Genomic DNA, 22,577 nt, shown 5'->3' on the forward strand with positions numbered 1-22,577 from the left:
GACAGTGAGATGGGAGTTGAGAATACCTAATATTTATTGTAGTTTACACTCTGCTATGCAGTGTTCTATTTTATCCTCACAGAACTATATAGAGTATTATTACCCTGCTTTTACAGATGAGAAAACTAAAGCAAAGATAAGCTTGCAAATGGTCCTAGGTTACCATAATCATCAGGTGCCAGAGCTGTGATTTGAACCATTGCTCGCTTCAGAGGCCACTACCTTACCCACTTTGCTATACTGCCTCTATTTGGATTTTAATCCTGGCTCGTCTACTAACTAGGTGTATACACAAAGGGAAATTTATTTCTCTGAGGATCATTTCTCAAATACTCAGAGTAATACTTGGGAGTCAGCTAAAGTCAGAGGATTTTACAGCTGAAGGGACTTTATAGATCATTTAAACCCACCCTCATGTGTTATAGATTAAAAATTAGAGACTATACAAATCAACTAAAAATAAATGAAAAATTGTCCATTCTACTCCAGCCCCAATCCAGCACCTGCCTATTACCCCCTACCCCCAATCTGCTCACCTGGTTAGGGAGTAGTCCTGTCCTTCTTAGTGAATGGATGGCTGAGACTCAGGGCTCAGGCCCAGCCAGAGGTGGGAGGGGACTCTAAGGGTCCATCTAGCACTGCGTTTCTGGGGCTTCTCCCTGAGAGGACATGGATTCACATCAGTAGTGTGGGGATTGGTTTATAAGCTCTTTGTTCCAACAGGGTGGGGGCTGGGCACTGGCACCTAGCTGAGATGCTGTTGGGGGTTCAGGTTTGGCTGGGGGTGGGGATTCTCTGAAGCCCTGAGGTCTTCTACTCCTGGTCTCCGTGGCTCCTGCCCCTTACTGATGTCTGTGACTCTGAGCAACTACCTGCCTGTGTCTAGGCCTCTTTCCTCCCAGGAGTGGGTCCAGGACCTCCACGATGGGGTCAGTCTTGGGTCTCCTCTTCCTGATCTGCCTGCGCGCAGATCCCCAGGATTGCCACTTTTGGAAGATCTTCCACAGGCCTTTGCTACAGAAAAACAAAATAACAAAACAACACCAAAAAGCCCCCGCACCTTGCCTCACCCACCTTCCAATGTTTGCATATGTTGCTGACTTACTTCCAACACGCAGCTCTGACTGACGTACTGCACAGTACTGCTAGGCTGTGTTCTTTTAGAGGCTGGGAAACAACCAGGGATTAATCCTTAGACATGATGATTCTACAGACGCCTGACTTACCTCTTCAGGTGACTCTGGTTAAGGGAAGTTTTTGAGTGGTGCACACAAAAGTCTGCAGTTGAATCAAGAGATAAAGGTAAAAATCAGCATAGAAATATTAAAAAGTATCAGGAAGTGTGAACAGAATACTGCCTGCCATCCTCAACTGCTGACATGTTATTGGAGACAGGTTTTTGAAACAGTGCCCCAGCAATTTTCCTGTAAACTTTGGTACAAGTCAGTAAGGAGAGAGGTGGCTCAGGCTTAAGTTGCTAACAGAGTATCTGTAATATTTATGAATACCCGTGTACTCACAGAGAAGAAACATATAGCTGTTTAAATCATTTGGTGGATTCTTTGCTGAATCACATTCTCAGCAAAATTAGCTAAAACTAAAAAAAAGTTATTTTGATTAATTAGGCAAAACAGTAAAATGTAAAGCAGCTGAATTCAGATAAGACCTGCATATGAGCTCAAATTCATGAACTTACACATGATTTGAAAGGATTTACTTAAGTTATTTGAGCTCCAATTTGTTCATCTGTCAAGTGCTAATATCAACTTTATAGATTTATTAGGATTAAGTGTGATAATGTGTGAAAGCACACAGGCATCAGAAAGAATGTTGTTAGGGATTTGTCTAGTTTTGTTGTTTAATGTAGCGTAATTGCTTTAAAATAAGGTCTGGGCTCTAACTCTGAAGGCAAACAGTTCAAATCCCAGCTCTGTCACTAGTTGTGAGACTCTGGAAAAGATATTTTTCTGTTCTTAGTGTTTGTTTCCTTATTTTTAAAATGAAAATAGTGATAACGTGTTCATAAGTTTTGTGCGAAGATTTAATAATGATGCATAGAGTTTAATATGGTGGCAAGACTTGTATTCACTTTCTTTGTTGGCTCAAATTCCCGGAAAAGCAGATCCCAAGAGGGGTTTAGACTTCCTAGAGGTTTATTGGGGAAGAGGCCTGTGAAAGATAAAGAAGGGGCAGCAAGAGTAGGAGGGAAGTGCCTTCAGGCCTCAGTGCAGGTCTGACCACCTGCAAAGGCTGGAAGGAGGGAGGGAGGAAGGGAAAGAGCAAGGAAGTCAGACTGCTGTGCTGTTTTAAGAAAGCTTCAACAGCACAATGGGGAATATGTGATCCAAAGTCATCTGTTAGAGAGGAATGTCATGTTACCCAGTGCCCAATATAATGTTAGCTATTAGTAAAAATAATTGGTAGTTGTCACATGCTATAATTTACAAGTGTATTTAAACTTAAACTCTTGATTTTTTTTTTTTTAAGAGCTGGGTTTTTTGGTTTGTTTTTTTTTTTTTTTTTTTTTTTAGAGAGTAAGTGGAGGGATAGGCACAGAGGGAGAAAGAGAGAGAGCATTCTCAGCAGGCTCTATGCTGAGTTTGGAGCCCAACAAGGGACTCAATCCCACGACCCTGGTATCATGACCTGAGTTGAAATCAAGAGTCTGACGCTCAACCGACTGAGCCACCCAGGTGACCCTCAACTCTTACTTTTACTGTCTGCCCTAACCTCCTCTAAGACAAGTACAATCCCTGCTGCCAAACATTGACATTATTAACATTTGAGGGACATATTCTTAGATCAACAACTTCCCATATTTTATGACACAGTTTTGTTAGCCAGTGAACAGTTGAGGAATCATAAGATCCAAATAGCAGTTGGAAAAATGCAAACATTAGCTAAGCAACTGATTTTTTGACATTAGGTAGTCAAACACAATATGCTGTTTAAATTTCTCAATTCATGGGGCACCTGGGTAGCTCATTGGGCTAATGGTCTGACTCTTGATTTTGTCTCAGGGTCTCACAGTTCTTGAGATCAAGCCCCGTGTTGGGTTCTGTGCTGACAGTGCAGAGCCTGCTTTGGATTCTGTCTCTCCCTCTCTGTCCCTACTTCGTTCCCTTGCCCCCCCCCCCAAAATAAATAAACTTTAAAAATTTTTCTAAATTCAGGTATCCAATAAATACAATCTCAAAAACCGGTGTAATGTTAATATCCATAGTTGAATATTAGCCCAAATATCCATTTTTGTGAATGTACATTTTTCTTCCTCCCAAACATACTTCTGTAGTTAAAAAGATCATGATATTACAGTTTTGTAGGCAACCCCCTCACTTTTGTTTTTAACAAGCAATTGTGGATGTCAATCAATTCAGTGCTTTTCAAATGGCAGATTATAACTCATCTGTTTGGTGAGTACTAGCGTGTATTTTTATTTTAGATGTGTGTGACTTTAGGATTTGGATACAGGATGTGTTTGTTACTGTGCTTTACAGTTGAATTTTAAAGCAAGAGATTTAGACTAACTTTATTATCTTACATAAGGAAATGAAAACTAAAGAGGTAGTTTAAGTTGCCCAGGTAACTCAGGAAATGCGACTTGAGCCAAAAGTTAGGTCTTAAGAATCTAAATTTAGGGCTCTTTTTTTTTTTTTTTTTTTAATCATGCTTCCAAGAAAAGACTTGTTTGTCCTATTTAGGGGACGTAATTACTCTATTTTCCAGTTGGTTACTATGGCCGTCCTTTTCTGTCACTTTCATTGTTTGTTTGCTAAGGTTACTGAAAAGGGCTCTTCTCTGACTCAGGCCATTCATTGAGTGTCAGAGACATTGTACAGTTGTAGTTGTTTCTAGCATCCGTACCATGTGACCTGAATTTTCCATTTTCCCTTTGGGGAACACAGCTAATCCAACAGTTTAAGTCTGGAGTTTATGTAATTTAAATTGAGGAGTGATAGGAGCTCTTTTTGAGAAGCATTTTACTGATGAAGTCTTAATTTTTACTGATAGCAGTGAATATTATTCTGGGCTTCATTGGCATGATGACATTTTTTATCCATGTTTCTTGCTATTTTAGACCAGCTCACTGATATTTTTTTCACACTAATATTTTTAAATGCAAGTTTTGTGGATAATCACATGTTAATTTATTCCTCTATAATTTTGTAAAACATCATTCTTTCCTTTTCTAGCATATATTAATACCTGCCCTCACAAATGCCTGTGGGCTAATTTAGCTTCTCAAGGGCGAGCTCTGTCCTTGCTAATCATAGATTTGACCGGGAAAGACTTTGGGGGTGGGGCTCTTTGTAAATGGAGCCCTCCTTCCATGCCCTGTTTTTATGTTGTCTTCTCTATCCTGCTAGCCCAGTGTGGCTGCCTCAGCTTATTCCTTTGATAGACTTTATCTGATCATGATCTTTCTGGGGCTTTCTCCTTTATCTTACTAGGCAATTCTCAAATTTTTGGTTTAGGAGTAATTTACACTATTAAAAATTACACTCAAAAAGAGTTTTTATGTATGTAATTCTATCTACTTATATTTATTATATTATAAATTAAAATTAAATATTTTTTAAAAAGTAGTTAATTCAATAATAAAGCCTTACACATTAACTTATAGAGCATTTTTTTAAAAAGATGATTATATATTCCCAAAGAAAGTTTTAATGGAAGAGTGGTATTTTATGTTTTTGCAGTGTCTTTAATGTCTGGCTTAAAGAAGAGTGCTGAATTCTTAGATCTGCTTCTGTATTCAGTCTGTTGTGATAAGTTGTTTTGGATTGAAGTGAACAAAATCCAACCTCATACAGACATCTGGTTGGAAAAGAAAGGATTTTTTTAAATGGCCTTTTCAGATCATTGTGAATATTTTTCTTTGATCCTATACCCAAACTTAGTAAGTAGGATTTCTTAAAGTTTAATTGCAATGTGAAATCTGAAACCCTGTCAATGAACTTTATGTAATCTGTTACTGGTCTATCTCACACTTTGAAGGACTCTTTTATAAACATATGATTTTGTTACATAAAATATTGGCCATATGGAAAACACTGATTCATTGAGGTATGCTGATCTTCCAAATCTTAATACCTTTAATTATACATGATCAAAAAATCCTACTTGTTAATATTACCAGCAGTCTCATCAGGAAAATTTTTAAATGTTGGGAACCTCTCCCTCTGACAATATATGAATTTTCCAAAATTCTTATTTTTGCTTTGAAAGCTGTAATTTTATCATTGGCAACAAATGTTGTCTAATGTTTTCCCTGAAGTGAGAGCTCAATTTGGTTAATTTTGAAAAAAAATGTGTGGTGTACTCACAGGTTGACTTCATAAAATTACTAATCTTTACTGCCTCATTGAGGACATTATCAAGTAAACCTGGCTTTACTTGTTATTCCAATTGTGTGGTTGAAGAACTAGGACTGAGGTGTTAAAACAGGATATACCAACCCCTCCCCCCTGCCCTGCCCCCAGATGCCTACATCCTGATCCCTGGAACCTGTGAATATGTGAGATTATATAGCAAAGAGGAATTAAAGTTGCTAATCAGTTTACCTTATAATAGTGAGATTATCCTGGATTATCCAAATGGGTCCAGTATAATCATGATGGTTCTCAAAAGTGGAAGAAGGAGGCTGAAGAGGAATTCAGAGTAATCCAGTATGAAAAGGACTCAACCCACAAAGCTAAATAGAAAAGGAGGGAAGTGGGCCATGAGCCACGGAATGAAAGCAGCTTCTAAAAGTTAGAAAATGCAAGGAAATAATGCATCCTCTTCAGATCCTCCAGAAAGGAATGCAGCTCTCCTGACCCATTTCCTTTTGGGATGGTGAGACCCATTTCAAGACTTCTAACCTAGAGAACTATCAGATGATGTAATTCTGTGGTTTTAGAACAGTAAATTTGTGGGAAGTTAGTACAGCAGCAATAGACCACTGATAGAACTAATACAGTTTGAGGACTGCAGTTTGGGCCTGGGGATCATTGCTTTTGCAGTATTAGTACAAATGTCTATCTAGTGAATGGCATAGGTCTTATTATGAAAATAGTTTTGAAATTTTGAATGCCCTGAAAGAATATTGGGGCTCCATCCAGGATCTGAGTACCACACTTTGATATCACTTTAACTTTTCCTTTGTGCTTCTTCTGTGTCAGCCACTTGAATAGGTACTGAGGTGCAAAAATTAAGAAGGCCCAATCCAGGGGTGCCTGGGTGGCTCTGTCAGTGTCTGATCCTGGATTTTGGCTCAGATCATGATCTCATGGTTCACGAGATCAAGCCCCACTTCGCCCTGCATTGGGCTCTGTGCTGACAGCTTGGAGCCTGCGTGGGATTCTCTCTCTCCCTCTCTCTCTGCCCCTCCCCCTGCCGTCTGTCTGTCTCTCTCAAAATAAATACATAAACAAACACATTTTTGTTTTAAAATGCACAGTCCAATATTAAAATTCAGTTTAGTGGTTGAAAGAGGTAAGCAAATCAGTAATTGCAGGTAGTACAGAATGACAAGTGCCCTAACTAACATACTCACGTGAAGCAAAGTGACCTCAAACCAGTTTTCATGTGCTTTCAGTCTCCTGAAAGATATTATAAAAATAATTACAAAATGCAAAGTGCTTTTAAGGAAATATTCCCACTGACAAAGTGAGGGATAGTGCTTTACATTCCCAGTAGCAGTTTATGCCGGTTTCAGTTTCTCCACATCTTCCCCAGTACTTGCTATTGTCTTTCGATCATAGCCATTCTAGTGAATTGTGAAGTGGTACCTCTTGTAGTCTCAATTTGCATTTATCTAATAACTAATGATGCTGAGCATCATTTCGTGTACCTAATGGCCATTTGTATGCCTTCCTTGGAGAAAAGATCTGATCAAGTCCTTTGCCATTTTGAAACGGAATTACCTGTCATTTTATTGTTGCGCTATAATAATTTCTTTATAGGTTGTGGGATATTATTTCCTTATCAGGTATTTGATTTACAAATATTTTCTCTCATTCTGTAGATTGTTGTTTCACTTAACTGATGGTGTTCTTTGAAGTGCAAATGTTATTAATTTTTGTGAAAACCAATTTACCTCTTTATTTTGTTAATTCTGCTTTTATTGCTTTAAGAAACTATTGCCCAATCTAAGGTCAAGGAGATTTATACCTGTGGCTTTTTTTTTTTTTTTAATTAACATACTTTGTGCTTATAGTTAGGTGTTTCATCAATTTTGAGTTAATTTTTATATGTCTTCTGATGAAGAAATCTGACAGTTTTACATGTTGGTATCCAGTTGTCTCACCAGCATTTCTTGAAAAGACTAATCTTTCCCTATTGAATTTTCTTGAAATTCTAATCAAAAATCAATTGGACATGTATGGATTTATTACTGGACCATCAATTCTATTCCATTGATTATATCTCTATCCTTAAGTATAGCGTGTCACACAGTCTTTATTACTGTAGCTCTGTCCTAAGTTTGGAAAAACGGGAAATGTGTGTTCTCCTTTTTCTTTTTCAAGATTTGCTATTCTGGGTCTCTTGTATTTCCATATGAATTTTAAGATCAGTTTGTTAATTTCTGCAAAATAAGCAGCTGAGATTTTGATAGAGACCGCATTCAATTTGTAGATTGATTTGGAAATTACTGCCCCTTTCACAATATTGTATCTTTCAATCCATAAGATACGGACTTTTAATTTACTTAGGGCTAAGTCAAGTTTTCACAATGAGGTTTTCTAGTTTTCAATGAATGTCTTGGACCTCTTCTGTTAAATTTTTCCTAAGTGTAGTATTTTATTCTACTTGATGCTATTGTAATTGTTTTCCTAATTTCATTTTCAAGTTGTTAATTGCTAGCATATAGAAATACAGTTTGATTTTTGTTTGTCTGATGTCTTACATACTTTTTGAATGTATTCGTTAGCTTCAATCATGGGGTTTGTTTCCTTAGAGTTTTCTACATACAAGACTTGTCATCTATAAGTGAAGGTAGTTTTACTTCTTCCTTTCAAATCTGGATGCCTTTTATTTACTTTTCTTTCCTAATTGCCCTGACTAGAACTTCCAGTACAGTGCTGACTAGAAGAATAAAAAAATGGATATTCTTGTCTTGTTCCTGACTGTAACGGCAAAGCTTTCAGCCTTTTACCATTAAGTATGAGGTCAGCTTCTGGGTTCAATTCCTAGTTTGTTGAGTGTTTTTCATCATGGAAGCTTATTGGATTTCCACACATTCGTTTCTGCATCTATTTAAAGCATTATGTAGTTTTTGTTCTATATTCTGTTAATAAAGTGTGTTACATTGATTCATTTTTGTGTGTGATTCAACCTTACATTTTTGTGATAAATCCTACTTAGTCATGGTATATAATTCTTTTCATATGTTGCTGGATTCAGTTAGCTATGTTTTGTTGAGTATCTTTGCCTTTATATTGGTTTATAGTTTTCTTGTAATGTTTTTGTCTGGTTTTGGTATCAGGGTAATACTGACCTCAGAGAATGAGTTGGGAAGTATCCCCGCTTCTATTTGTTAGAAGAATTTGTGAAGGTTTGGTGTTAATTCCTCTTTAAATATTTGGTAGAATGCACCAATAAAGCCAACCTGGCCCTGGGCTTCTCTTTGTGGTAAGATTTCTGATATTAACTTCAATCTGTTGATTTGTTATAGGTCTATGCATATTTTTTAAAAATTTTTAGTCATTTCAATACTTGGTATCTTTCTCAGAGTTTGTTTCACCTAGATTGTATAATTTGATGATACACATTTGTTTATTGTATCCCCTTATAATCTCTTTATTTCTGTAATGTGAGTAATATCCCTTCTTTCATTTCTAATTTTAATAATTTGAGTCTTTTATCTTTTTGACCGGGGGGGGGGGGGGAGGTCAGTTTACCTAAAGGTTTGTTAACTTTGTTCACCTTTTAAAAGACTCAAGATTAGTTTGATTGATTTTCTATGTTGTTTTTTTATTATTTTTATTTACTTCAAATCTAATCCTTATTTTCCTTCTGCTTGCTTTGGGTTTAGCTTGCTCTTTTTCTATTTTCTGAAGATTGAGAGTTAGGGTATTGATTTTAGAACTTTCTTTTTTATTTTTTTAATGCTTATTTATTATTTTTGTGAGAGAGTGAGAGAGAGACCATGAGTGGGGTAGGGGCAGAGAGAGAGGAAGATACAGAATCTGAAGCAGGCTCCAGACTCTGAACTGTTAGCACAGAGCCTGATGCAGGGCTCAAACCCGTGAACCGGGAGATCGTTACATGAGCCAAAGTCAGTCGCTTAACTGACTTAGACACTCAGGTGCCCCATATCTTTCTTTTTTAACATAGGTTTTTAGTCTGCAGTTTTATTTTCTTGTGTTGTATCTGTTTGGCTTTGCTGTCAGTATAATACTGTCATAGAATTAGAAAGATTTCTTTCCTTTATTTTCTGAAATAGTTTGTGAAATGTTGCTATTATTTCATTTTTTTATTTCATAGAATTTACCACTGAAGCCCTTGGGACTTTGCTTTTTTTTATGTGGAGATTTTGAATGACTAATGTTTTTACTTGCTTTAGGTCTATTCAGTTTTCACCTTACTTCTTAAGTCAGTTGTGCTCATTTATGTCTTTCTAAGAATGTGTCTTTTTCATCTGCATGTCTATTTTGTTGGCATGAAGTTGTTAATTGTGTTGTCTTATAATCCTTTTGATTTCTGCATAGTCAATAGTGACACCATTTTTATTCATTATTTTGATAATTTGTGTCTTTTTTCTTTTTGATGACTCGTGGTAACAGTGTGCAATTTTATTCATTTTTTCAAAGAACCAATTTTTGGCTTTATTTTTTCTATTGCTTTTCGCTTTTCTGTTTCATTTATTTCTACTGTAATCTTATGTGTTGCCTTTCTATAATGCTTTTTGTGTATCCCATAAAATGTGACATATTGTATTTTCACTATCATTCAGTAATTTTTTTTTTTTATAGATTGAGATTCTCTGACTTTATTTATTTTTTATTTTATTTTTGAGACAGAGAGAGACAGAGCATGAACGGGGGAGGGGCAGAGAGAGAGGGAGACACAGAATCTGAAGCAGGCTCCAGGCTCTGAGCCATCAGCCCAGAGCCCGACCTGGGGCTCAAACTCATGGACCGCGAGATCATGATCTGAGCTGAAGTCGGATGCTTAACCGACTGAGCCACCCAGGCGCCCCAGTAAAAAATTTTTTTAATCTTTTGTGATTTCTTTTTTGATATTTAGAAATGTGTTCTTGGGGCACCTGGGTGGCTCAGTTGTTAAGTGTCCGAATCTTGGTTTTGGCTCAGGTCATGATTTCACGTTTTGCGGATCTGAGCCCTGCTTGGGATTCTCTCTCTCTCTCTCTCTCTCTGCCCCTTCCCCACTCATACTCTGTCTCTCTCTGTCTCTTTCTCTCTCTCTCTCTCTCAAAATAAATAAACTTAAAAAAAAAAAAGTATGTTCTTTAACTTCCAAATATTGAGGATTTTCCAAGATTTTTTTTCTACTATTGATTTCTAATTTAATTCTGTTCTATTCATAGGTTATGCTTTTTATGATCTTATTTATTTAAAATTTGTTGAGACTTATTTTATGACTTTGTGTATGGTCTAATTTGGAAAATATGTTTTGACATTTGAAAAATTGTGTGTTGTGGCATCATTGAATGGGGTAGTATATATGAGGTAGGTTGAGTAGGTGAACGATATTTTCTAATACTCTTGCTGCTTTTCTGTTCTATTAATTTTTTGTAGGAAAGTATTGAAATATCCACGTATACTTGTCAAATGATCTATATCTTTTTTCAGCTCTGTCATTTTTTGCTCCACTGATTTTGGTGCTGCTTTGTTTTAGTGCATATACATTTATAAACATTATTTTTTGTGATGTACTGACCCTTTTATCATTTTGAAATATCCCATTTTTGTTAAACATTATTTATTTTCTTTTTTAAATTTATTTTTCTTTTGTTTGTTACTGTTAAAATTTCCTTTTTATTTTTATTTTTTTAAATATTATTTATTGTCTATTTTTTTTAAGTAGGCCCCAGTTTCAACATGTGGCTCAAACTCATGATCCTGAGATCAAGAGTCACGTGTTCTACTGACTGAGCCAGCCAGCTGCCCCTCAAATACTATTTTTTTAAACATTAAAAAAAAATTAAAAAAAAATTTTTTTATGTTTATTTACTTGTGAGATAGAGAGAGAGAGACACTCACAGTATGAGTGGGGGAGTGGCAGAGAGCGAGAGAGACACAGAATCCAAAACAGGCTTCAGGCACTGAGCTGTCAGCACAGAGCCCGACGTGGGGCTCCAACTCACGGACCACGAGATCATGACCTGAGCCGAAGTCGGGCGCTTAACTGACTGAGCCACCCAGGTGCCCCTCCCCCCCATTTTTTTTTTAATGTTTATTTATTTTTGAAGGAGAGAGAGACAGAATGTGAGTGGAGGAGGGGCAGAAGGAGAGGGGGAGACACAGCGTCCTAAGCGTCCCGAGCTGTCAGCACAGAGCCTGACATGGTGTTTGAACTCATGAGCAGTGAGATCATGACCTAGATGAAGTTGGATGCTTAACCGAGTGAGCCAACCAGGTGCCCCTCAAATACTACTTTTTAAAGCCTATTTTGTTTAATATTAGTGTAGTAACTCCAGCTGATTGTGGTTACAGTTTGCATGGCATCTTTTTCCATCCTTTTACTTTTAGTATGTTTTTTGTCTTAGGATGTAAGATATGTATCTTTAGATGACACGTGGTAGGATCTTGCTTTTTTATCTACTTTGACAATTTCTGCCTTTTGATTGAGGTGTTTAGACCATTCACATTTAATGTACTTATTAACATGGTTGGGTTTACATTTTCCATTTTGCTGTAGTTTTAATATGTATCTTTTTTCTTTGAAGCTTATTTTATTTTTGAAGTATATTTATTTTGAGAGACAGATGGTGCATGTGAGTGGAGGAAAGGCAGAGAGAAAGGGAAAGAGAATCTCAAGCAGTCTCCACCCTGTCAACACAGAGCACAATGAAATGTTCAATCCCCTGAATCATGAGATCATTACCTGAAGGAGATCTAGAGTCAGATGCTTAACCAATTGAGCCACACAGCCCCACCCCCCAACAGTGATTGTGCTTTTCAGCTCCAAAATTTCCATTTGATGTTTTTTTCTAATTTCTATTTGTCGAGAATCTATTTTTTGTTCATTGTTGTCTTACTTTCCTTTAATTCTTTAAATAAGGTCACTTGTGTTTCATCGAACATATTGGTAATAGCTACTTTGAAGTCTTTTTTTAAATCTAATATAATCTAGGGACACTGAGATAGTTTCCCCTATTTCTTTGTATGTCGCATAATTTCTTATTGAAAACTGGATATTTTAGATCATCTACTGTGGCAACTGTGGATTCTGATATATTTTTTTTCGCCTGAAAGTTGTGGTTTTGTTCATTTGATTGTTTCTTTGTTTAGTAATTTGCCTAAACTAAGTGCAGTGACGGTCTTTCTCCCTTGTGATGTGTGGCACTGATAAATCTGTGGTTTTTTGTTTGTTTTGTTTTTTTTAATATTCTTATTTTGAGTTTTATATTTGGCTTTCTAGGACTTGATCCTGTGTCTGTGTATCTTAAACTTTAAGCTGATTGTTGGACAGTGCTCATGCTTAAACACATGAAATCAATAAGTCTTCTGTAATCTACTCACGGATCTCTGTATTGATAGAGGAATGTATTGGAAGTTTACACTGTTTTCAGGTGTGGTATAGCTTTCACTCTCTGCTGGGCTTTTTCACATTTGCTCTGTGCATGTGATTATTCAGCCTTAAGAATATGTGACTAGCTTTGTTCCTCTCTGGTCTTGATTGCACATCCTCTCAATCTTAGGTAAGAATGTATCTATCCCAGGGGCGCCTGGGTGGCGCAGTCGGTTAAGCGTCCGACTTCAGCCAGGTCACCATCTCCCGGTCCGTGAGTTCGAGCCCCGCGTCGGGCTCTGGGCTAATGGCTCAGAGCCTGGAGCCTGTTTCCGATTCTGTGTCTCCCTCTCTCTCTGCCCCTCCTCCGTTCATGCTCTGTCTCTCTCTGTCCCAAAAATAAAAATAAAAACGTTGAAGAAAAAAAAATAAATAAATAAATAAATAAAAAAGAATGTATCTATCCCAGTTATGACCATGACCTTGGACTAAAGCGGCTGTTTACTCTCCCTACTTGCCCACTTACAAGATGATCACTTCCACTGAAATGCTGCTGGACATGGGCATAACCTACCACTCAAGTTCAAGCCCTATTTGATGCCCTATTTGATGACAACAGAGATGTTTCCATTCTTAATGATCTTCCTCACCCTGGAAGAACCTCTTTGCTGACTGAGTTGTGGTTGATGGTGATAAGAGGCCAGACCAGAATGTAACAGGGTCTTAGTGTTCTTACCTAAAGATTAGCAGTCTTTCAGATATAAATGCTTCTCAAATTGTTATATCCCTTTGGTCAATTTCTAGAGCACTGAAATGACTGTGCTTATCAGTTTTGTCTAGCTCTTTAGTTTCTTTTTAGAAGAATATTTGCTGATTGGAAGTCCTACTTCTGGTCTTATATTAGGTATATGTTTTTTTTTTTTCTTTACTTTATTACAATGATGGAAAATTTATATGTTCTATTGTTTTATCTGTTTTTTGGAGGGTAAAGTTTTGTTTTATAGTGGTCCCAAATGTGGAGGAAAAAAAAAAGATTTTCTTGAAATGCCCAGTGGTTCTTGGCTGTGCATTCATATTAGAAATGAGAAAATCAAGAATGCTGGCAGTCAGCCAAAGGCCTGAATGAGGTTGACTTTTCTTTAGAAGTATCCATACCCATACTGCCTTTCCTAGTTTTCTAGACTGTTAATGCATTTCTTCAACCACAACACTTCTCCCATGTGCTTATTTTTTTTCTTACTCACAGTCAGATATTTAATCAGGAACAAGAAAAAGACAAAGTACATAGTTGCTTGTACAAAAAGGTAGGGGAGGGAGATTTGGCATATTTTAGCTTCACTTCTTACTCCACACTTCTGTCAGGGATATCAAGCCATTCCCTTAATTGCAGCATTCTCAACACACACTCTAGGGTTTGAATTTTCCTTCTCTGCTTCTTCCATGAATCCTCTTTTATCTGTCACTTTGTATAAATTTATAGTGATGGCTTTCTCAGTCTCTTCATTGTTATGGCTTATATCCTCTCCCCCAACCACTAACACACACCTTTATTATCTTTTAAGGGGATGTCAGGGAAAAGGGGAAAATGCATGCTGATTGGTCTTCCTAATCAAAAATTTTGTCCACATAATTAAAAAAAAATTTTTAAGTCACGTCTACTCCCAACATGGGTTCAAACTCATGACCCCAAAATCAAGAATCGCCACCAATGAAGCCAACTAGGCACTCCTATCCACGTATTTTAAACAGTTGGAGTGTAACGTGTGCATGCTGTCTTGGGTCCTGCTTTCACTTCGCCATTTAAGCATTTTGTACAATGCTATACATCTTTATAATTCTTGTTTGTAGCAGTATATGAATGTATTTTTAAAGAAACAGTTTGCTGTGTCTTTTTTATTACAGGGCTTTTGCATTTTAATTACTGCCTCCTCTATCTTTACTCTTTTCTCCATAACTTCCCTCAGGTGACCCATGATAACAACATGGACAGTTTGTGAAGCAGTAAATCTTAATTTTTTTCCCCTTTGGTCAGCCGATTGGCTGAAAGCTATCAAGAAGGGCAATTTGCCCTGGAGCAGGCTGACATTGTCGTCCAGAAGGCAATTTCAGTTATTTATAGGTTTTCCAAGAAATCTTGTGATTTCAGCTATGGAGTATAGATGATGTGTTGTATCTCTAAAATGGTGTCCTAGCTTTGGCATCTTCACCCTACTTCATAGGTGGAACTGAACCATTTCTCTCTTTATAATTCCTGTTTCCCCTTTTGTTCAAATTCAGTTCCCAGAGTGGCCAAGTTATTTATGAGGATGTTTGTTTTTGATGAAATAACAACTGGACGTCAGCTTGGTTTAATGAATGTTAGTAACAATTAAGCACTTGAATATTAGACACCAGAGAAAGGCAAAAAGTATGAGGAAATCAATAAATGTCAGAAGAAACATTTGGAACCTTTATAGCAGATTTCTAGTTGACCTAGGCCTAACCAAGAGATCAGTTTCATGGGTTGAAGATAACAAAATAGTCTTACTAAATAGCACATTTATTTTTTAACTTTTTTCCTTCTTTTAATAAGGCAACATAAATAAAAAGCATAGATTTTGGAGCAAAGAAGTAAAACTTATTATTTGTGCATGATGCAAAATTAAAGAAAAAATATAAGAACATTAATTTAGCAAATACCCCGGATAAGAACATCCATATTCAAAAATTATACAAATACATATTTAAACAAAAAAGTGAAAAGATTTTTGCAAAGACATACTGTTTACGCTAACACTGAAAATATGAAGTCCCTAGGAATACATCTAACATAATAAGAGATATACAAAACTCCTATGGGGAAAGTATAGCACTATTGTGTGACAATAAGAACTTGGTAAGTGGAATGATATACCATACAGATGGCTTGCAAAACTCGATGTTTTAACAGATGTCCAATTCAATCAGTGTAGTCTCAAATTCCTGTTTGTTTTGGTGTGGAAGGGGGAATACTTGACAGTAGATTATAAGATGATATGGAAAAACAAAGGGCGAGTCATCAAAAATAGCAACAGTATACTTTAATGGAGGGAAAGACAAATAGACTGGTGGAACCCCACTAGTGAAAGCGTGATCCATGGCTCCATAGCATTGGTGGCATTATCTAGAAGCTTCTTAGAAATATAGAATCCCAAATCCCAACCCCCAATCAACTGAATTAGAATCTATTTTAACAAGAATATCCAGAAGAGTGAGAAAAAAATGGTGTTAACAAACTGTTCTGGAAACTAAACTGGTAATTAACAGGATAAAAGTAATTGTATTGAAATGCTTTGCTTCTGTGTGGTACATCCATCCTTTACTCTGTAAAATCTACATTTATTTAGGAACATTTGAAAAATCACTGACAATGAAAGGAATGTTTTGCATGTAGATTTTTCTAGATGCGTATCTTATTCATGTGTCCATAGTCTATGGATCGTCTAGTTAATAAGTTTTCTTAGGTACCCCAACTTTAGCATGTCTTGATGTATTTCCGGTTTCTTGACTCATGCCTGTATGTCAGAACTTCATGATAGTACTGTCACTACCATTGTAAACAAATAATGTGACCATACCCCCTCCATTGTGACGGTGATAAAGTTTTATCTAATTATTTTATAGGTGTATTTTGTATATGTTGGGGAGGAAAAATGAAGATAATAAAGAAAAGGCAGCTCTTCCACTGACAACTTGGAAGGAAATAACTTCCCCTTATTTAGCATTAGAAGACCAGCTCATTCTTCGAGTCTTCTGAAACAAAATTAGGTAAGAAAAGTTTTTCTTCATATTTTGAATAATTTGTTCTCTGCTCGCTCTGTCTCCTTGAAGGCTTCTGTAATTCTATTCCTTTGGCCTCGAAGAGAAATACAGTTAGCATTTTCCTTTAGGAAGTTCGTGTGCCAGCCAGCTGTCAGCCTTATGATGTACCTGATCTCCGATGTCAGGGGAAGCACAATTCAATTTTAAACTAAGTCTTCTGCACCACAGTGCAGCGGGACTGCCAGCAGCTCTTTTTTATGTACCTTGCTTTGAAATGCTGCCTTCTACCCAAACAGTACAGTTTTATTTTTAAATCCTTTGTGTGAGATAAAACCACCACTAACTGACTTTCCTTGTCTTTAGTTAAAAATCAATGAATTGAATGAAATAATCTGTAAGCATTTCTTAGCTACTCTTCCTCATTTCTAGAAAAGAAAGTCCCACTGCTTGTTTAACTTATGACTCATCTCAACATGTTGAAAGCATTGACTATAAGGCATAACATTCAGGCTCTGAAAGGAACTGTGACAAGTTCAGTCAAAAGGGAGAAGAGGAATAATTTATAAAAGATGCTGCAGATAATGATGCCAGCCAGTTATTTTAAAATGCATCCATCTCACCTTCTAATGAATTAGATTTGTCAACAGCAAATGTTTTATGCACCACTTCTAATAAAAGTGGCATGCTAGCAATGCGGCGCTTTGAGGTTGGCTTCTTCAAAGCCTTCGGAGCATTTTCAATTCAAGGATATTTTTTAAATAATAGATATTAAAAAGTATATTTAAATAATATTAAGGTTGTGACACAAACACCACATGACAAAATTCAGGAGTTTCAAAGCAGACACTGACATGCCATCACTATTTCACATAGTACCTGTTTTTTAAATTAGGAGAGCAACAGACTCATTTGAGGATCGTGTGTCAATTTAACTTTAAATTCTCTGTTGTTTTGGTTGGTGTCACAACCTTAATGTCAGCTTTTCAAATAGGTTTCTACGTTTCCTTTAGTTCGGGGTCATTAAAAACTGCATATGATAAATCTAAGAGGCATAAATGGGTCACACTGAACTGGAATTTGTTGCTTCTCTGCTGTTGAAAGACAAGTAATGCCTGCCTCGTAAATGGACAAGTTAGCTCAGGCATTTTGGTGAATTTCTGGTTTTTCAGAAATTTGATTCAGACCAATAGAAACCCAAATAACCAGATATGAGATGTTGATATAATTCTGTTCATAATCGACTCTTCTTGTGCCTCCAGTCTTAACCATTGGATCTTGGTCGTCACCCCCATAGATGTTGAGAATCACAGTTTCCACACTTGATATTTTTTTTTTCACTAAGAGTATAAGTTATTTCCTCTGGAACAATCCTTATTCGGTGTAGTTGAGTATATGTAAAACCTGCCTTAAAACTTCATATGGTACTCTTTTATATAAAACACTTTTATGTAGGTTTTTGGCAGGGGCAAAAATCTTGTGTTTTAAAGTAACACTTGTTACAGAAAGTAAAATGTAAAGTAAAATGCGGTATGTTGTGTTGTGTGTTAAAAAATTTTCTAGTACCCCACCACATGTTAAAGAGCAACCAAGAGCATTCTGCAGGGAAAGAGCAAAAGAGGAGAGAGAGGAGGGAAAGAGTAATCTATTCATTCACATTCCTTTCTTCTCCTGGATTCTTATCTGTCATGATCTCACAACTCAGGTCTGAATTGTCTATGCTAAATCTAGTTTTAATTTAGAAAAATAAACATATTAGAATCTGTCCCATAGTTGTCTTTTTCATCACCCGTGTTAGAGGTACAAAAGATTAAAAGAGAAGCAAATTACCTATTGATCTTTTCTTGCTGGCTCAAAGATACTGACTAACCAAAAACACTACATAATTCTCATCTCCTCCTTGATTGAACCACTAGGTTTTACCCTTCCTGGTTTTTATCAATGACTCAGCAAACATTAATCTTTTCTAGTTCCCTCTAGTTCCATTCTGTTCCCTCTATCTATCTATTTTTCAAGCTGTGTTAAATTTTAGACATTTTTAATAGTTTTCATTTAGGACGATGCTGTGAAATCTTCACTTCTGGTCCTAACTTTTCCTATTCACTGGACCCTCCCATATCACATCATTATTAAATCATCACAATTCTGACAAGTAATAGTCTTTCTAAGCCCTAGTCCTCAACAGGAAGAGGGAATTATGCTGCGTGGTGTAGTGGTTTGAAAATCTGTACATTTGTTTGTGAAGGTTTGGACTAAATCCTTTAAACCCATTTAAACTTTACTTAGTGTCCTTTGTTTGAACATTCTGTTTTTTAAATAACAAATGCCCCCCCCGCCTTTTTTTTTTAAGATTTATTTCTAAGTAAACTCTACACCCAACATAAGGCTTAAACTCACAACCCCAAGACCAAGATTAGGGTTACATTTTCTACCGACTGAGCCAGCCAAGCACTACTGAACAAATTTTTAAAATCATGATTATTGTTCATACTAATACTAATTCTGATTTCTATTTGATAAAAATGAAAAGATTTAAGCAAAAATGGCTGTTTCTAAATTCAGAGGAAGCTATTCAAATAAATGAATCAGAACTCACTATATACCTACAATATGAAAAATTTCTCTGCAGAAAAACAAAATATTATAGGCCAAGCTGGTTTCTTGCAAATTCATTTAGAGCAGGTTCAAATTTATGTATTTAATAAAGCTGGATCCAACTTACGTATTAAATGTCCTTCATTGTACAGTGATGTCCCAGTGACTGCCTGGGAAAGAATGATGGAATTTTATTTATTGTTTCTGCTGTATCAGTCATTTCTATAAATGACTTTCTAATGGGATACAATATATGTTTTTAATCGTTTTTTTATAATATTAAGAGTTAATATTTATTGAGTGCTTTCTATATGCCAGTGACTGTTGTGTAAACAATCCATGGATTATCTCATGTAATCCTCATTACAACAATTTAATGATCTTACTATTTTACAGATGTGGTAGAGGCCCAGGAAAAGGTTGCAAAACTAGTAAGTAATGGAGCTAGAAGTCACACACCAGTAGTGTGACTCCAAAGCTTGCATTCTAAAACCCTCACTACTCAAAATGTGGTCCCTGGACCAGCAGAATCACCATTAGCTGGGAACTTGTTAGAAATGAAAAATCACAGACCTACTGAAAATCTACATTTTTAACAAGATTCCCAGGTTATTAACTTTGAGAGAACAGTTCTAAACTGCTATGGTCTCCTGCCCTTCTATATATGCAGAATAAATTTTTTTAGGTTTTTTTTTTTTAATGTTTATTTATTTTTGAGAGGGAAAAAGACAGAGCGTGAGTGGGGGAGGGGAGAGAGAGAGAGGGAGATACAGAATCTGAAGCAGGCTCCAGGCTCTGAGCTGTCAGCACGGAGCCCAATGCGGGGCTTGAACCCATGAACCGTGAGATCATGACCTGAGCAGAAGTTGGATGCTCAACCAACTGAGCCACCCAGGCGCCCCAGAATAAAATTTTTTAAATTGATTTCTATTTTTATCTGCAGTGTAATACTGAATGCTCATCTTTATGCTGTTTTGGGTGTTCCTATTATATGTAAAGTGTATTATAAAGAGATCTGACAAGTAAACATGAGCAGCCATCCGAGGTTAGACCCCAAGTTATCTTGAAATCAGTTGTATAAAGAGTTGGGGGGGGGGAGGGGAGGAAATGGGGCTGACATCCCATAGTGTAAAGGGCAAGAGGTCTTTTCTCTCCACAATAGTACCTAACTACTCCAACACCCGAGACTTTCTTACAAGCACAGTGTAGCGCACTGCCTTGAGTACAAATTCTAGAGACCACTGGCAGGGGTTTGGATGTCAGCTCCTATTTCTAGTTTTGTGGGACCTCAGGAAAGTTAAACAGCTGTCTGTACCTTAGCTTCACCATCTGGGAAATGAGGTCTAAAATGGTTCTTATTTCACAGGATTATCGGAATGATGAAATGAGTAATCCATGTAATCCATGCGAGGGTCTAGAACAGAGCCAGATATGAAGCAAGTGCATAAATGTTAGCTACTGTAGTTTAATGTTGCTATGATTTCCATCTTAGAATAGAATAGATTCATATCATATACTTCTTGGTTCTCAGTTGGTAATAAATTGACAGATACTGTTGTTAGCATAGCTCATCACATAAAGGGATATCTTTGCTGTTAGAGTCCAAACCATAAACTTCAGTATTTGGATTTTTCTGAAAAATATCTCATTGAGGCACTTCCTGCCTGTGAGTTCTGCTAAAGGCCACTTGATTGTGGTACTTAACCAGTTAAGTCCAGTGAAATCAGGTGAAAATAAAAATGAAATATGTTAATATATTGAATTCTTTTTTTTAATTTTTTTTTTTAACGTTTATTTATTTGAGAGACAGAGCATGAACGGCGAGGGGCAGAGAGAGAAGGAGACACAGAACCGGAAGCAGGCTCCAGGCTCTGAGCCATCAGCCTAGAGCCCGATGCGGGGCTCGAACTCACAGACCACGAGATCGTGACCTGAGCTGAAGTCGGCGCTTAACCTACTGAGCCACCCAGGCGCCCCAGTATATTGAATTCTTAAATACGTATGCTTTTAAACTGAATAAAGATAATGAGAATTGTAAACCCATTTGGCCAACTACTTGCATAAGTAATAGAGGAAAAGTTAAGTGGATAAAGAATATTTGAGGTGCCTGGTCGGTTTAGTCTGTTCAGCATCTGACTGTTGATTTTGGCTCAGTTCATGATCTCAGCATTGTGGGATGGAGCCACATCGGGCTCTGTTCAGATGAGTGTGGGGCCTGCTTAAGATTCTCTCTCTGTCTCTGAAAAAATAAATAATTAAATAAAATTTAAAAAAAGAAAAAAGAATGTTTAAAGGCTGAAGACTCCAGAAGCTTCTTTGTTTCCTTTGGGGAAACGTAATTCTGAAATTAATCATGATAGTCTCTGGGGGAGTAATGGTTTAGTGTGCAAGTACTCCCTTAACTTTTCAAGAATGTGTCTAATATGTGAAGTGAGATTGCATGTTCCTGGAAAGTAACATTTTGAAAGCTGACTTGTGAAAGGCACTGAGATAAAAATAGTTGGTGAAAAGAATGCCCTGGGAAACTTAAATTGCCAATGTCAAGACCCATACCTAGAGAGTTTAATGCACTAAGGCCTGGGATGAGACCCAGGTATTTGAATTTTTAACAGTTGCTTCAATTAGTCTTGGACTACACTTTGAGAAACACTGCAATAGAGTCAAGGACACAGATTTGATGCTATTTTTTTTTCCGTTTTCTTTATCTTCTTGGTTCTCTTCTACTCCCTGTTAGTGGTCCCATGCCAGTCCTTAATTTTCTGCTTCTTTTTCTTTTTTATCCTTTCTCAAAAAAACATCTCCTCTGGATTGATTAGTCATGTCTTTATGGATGTTTCTACAATATGATCACAAAGGTCTCTTTAAAAAAAAAAAAAAGTTTATCTTGAGACAGAACACCAGCACTGAGAGCCCACCCAAGAGTGGGGGAGGGGCAGAGAGAGAGGGAGAGAGTGAATCCCAAGCAAGCTCTGCATTGTCAGCCCGGAGCCCAAAGTGAGGCTCCATCCCATGAACCTCAAGACCTGAGCTGGGGGGTGCCTGGGTGGCGCAGTCGGTTAAGCGTCCGACTTCAGCCAGGTCACGATCTCGCGGTCCGTGAGTTCGAGCCCCGCGTCGGGCTCTGGGCTGATGGCTCAGAGCCTGGAGCCTGTTTCCGATTCTGTGTCTCCCTCTCTCTCTGCCCCTCCCCCGTTCATGCTCTGTCTCTCTCTGTCCCAAAAATAAATAAAACGTTGAAAAAAAAATTAAAAAAAAAAAAAAAAAGACCTGAGCTGGAATTAAGAGGTAGATGTTTAACTGATTGAGCCACCGAGACATCCCCAAGGTCTCTCTTTAATCTAAAAATCTTTAAGCCAAAATGCAGGTGCTTAAATCATTCTAGAGGCTGTGGGTGCATTAAAAAATAAATAAAAATGAAGAAAGAAAAAGGAGTAGAATAGAGAATAGAAATCAAAGCAAGAATTAAGGATCAGTAGTGGTTCATGAAACCTATGTTTAAGATGAGTATGTGCACACATACACAT

General features: G+C 37.0%; 1 protein-coding gene across 2 annotated transcripts in view; it reads left to right on the top strand.

Moving 5' to 3' along the window:
* KIAA0825 (KIAA0825 ortholog) overlaps positions 1 to 22,577 on the top strand; it is a 393,731-nt gene that overhangs the window by 2,996 nt on the left and 368,158 nt on the right. For both annotated transcript variants that reach the window (XM_086717843.1, XM_086717852.1), the window contains exon 2: positions 16,324 to 16,467. The gene's annotated coding sequence lies outside the window, so the exon portion shown is untranslated. The remainder of the gene's footprint in view (positions 1 to 16,323; positions 16,468 to 22,577) is intronic.

This window comes from Puma concolor, chromosome A1, assembly GCF_028749965.1.
Source record: "Puma concolor isolate L17-30 chromosome A1, mPumCon1.1.hap2, whole genome shotgun sequence".
Lineage (NCBI taxonomy): Eukaryota > Metazoa > Chordata > Mammalia > Carnivora > Felidae > Puma > Puma concolor.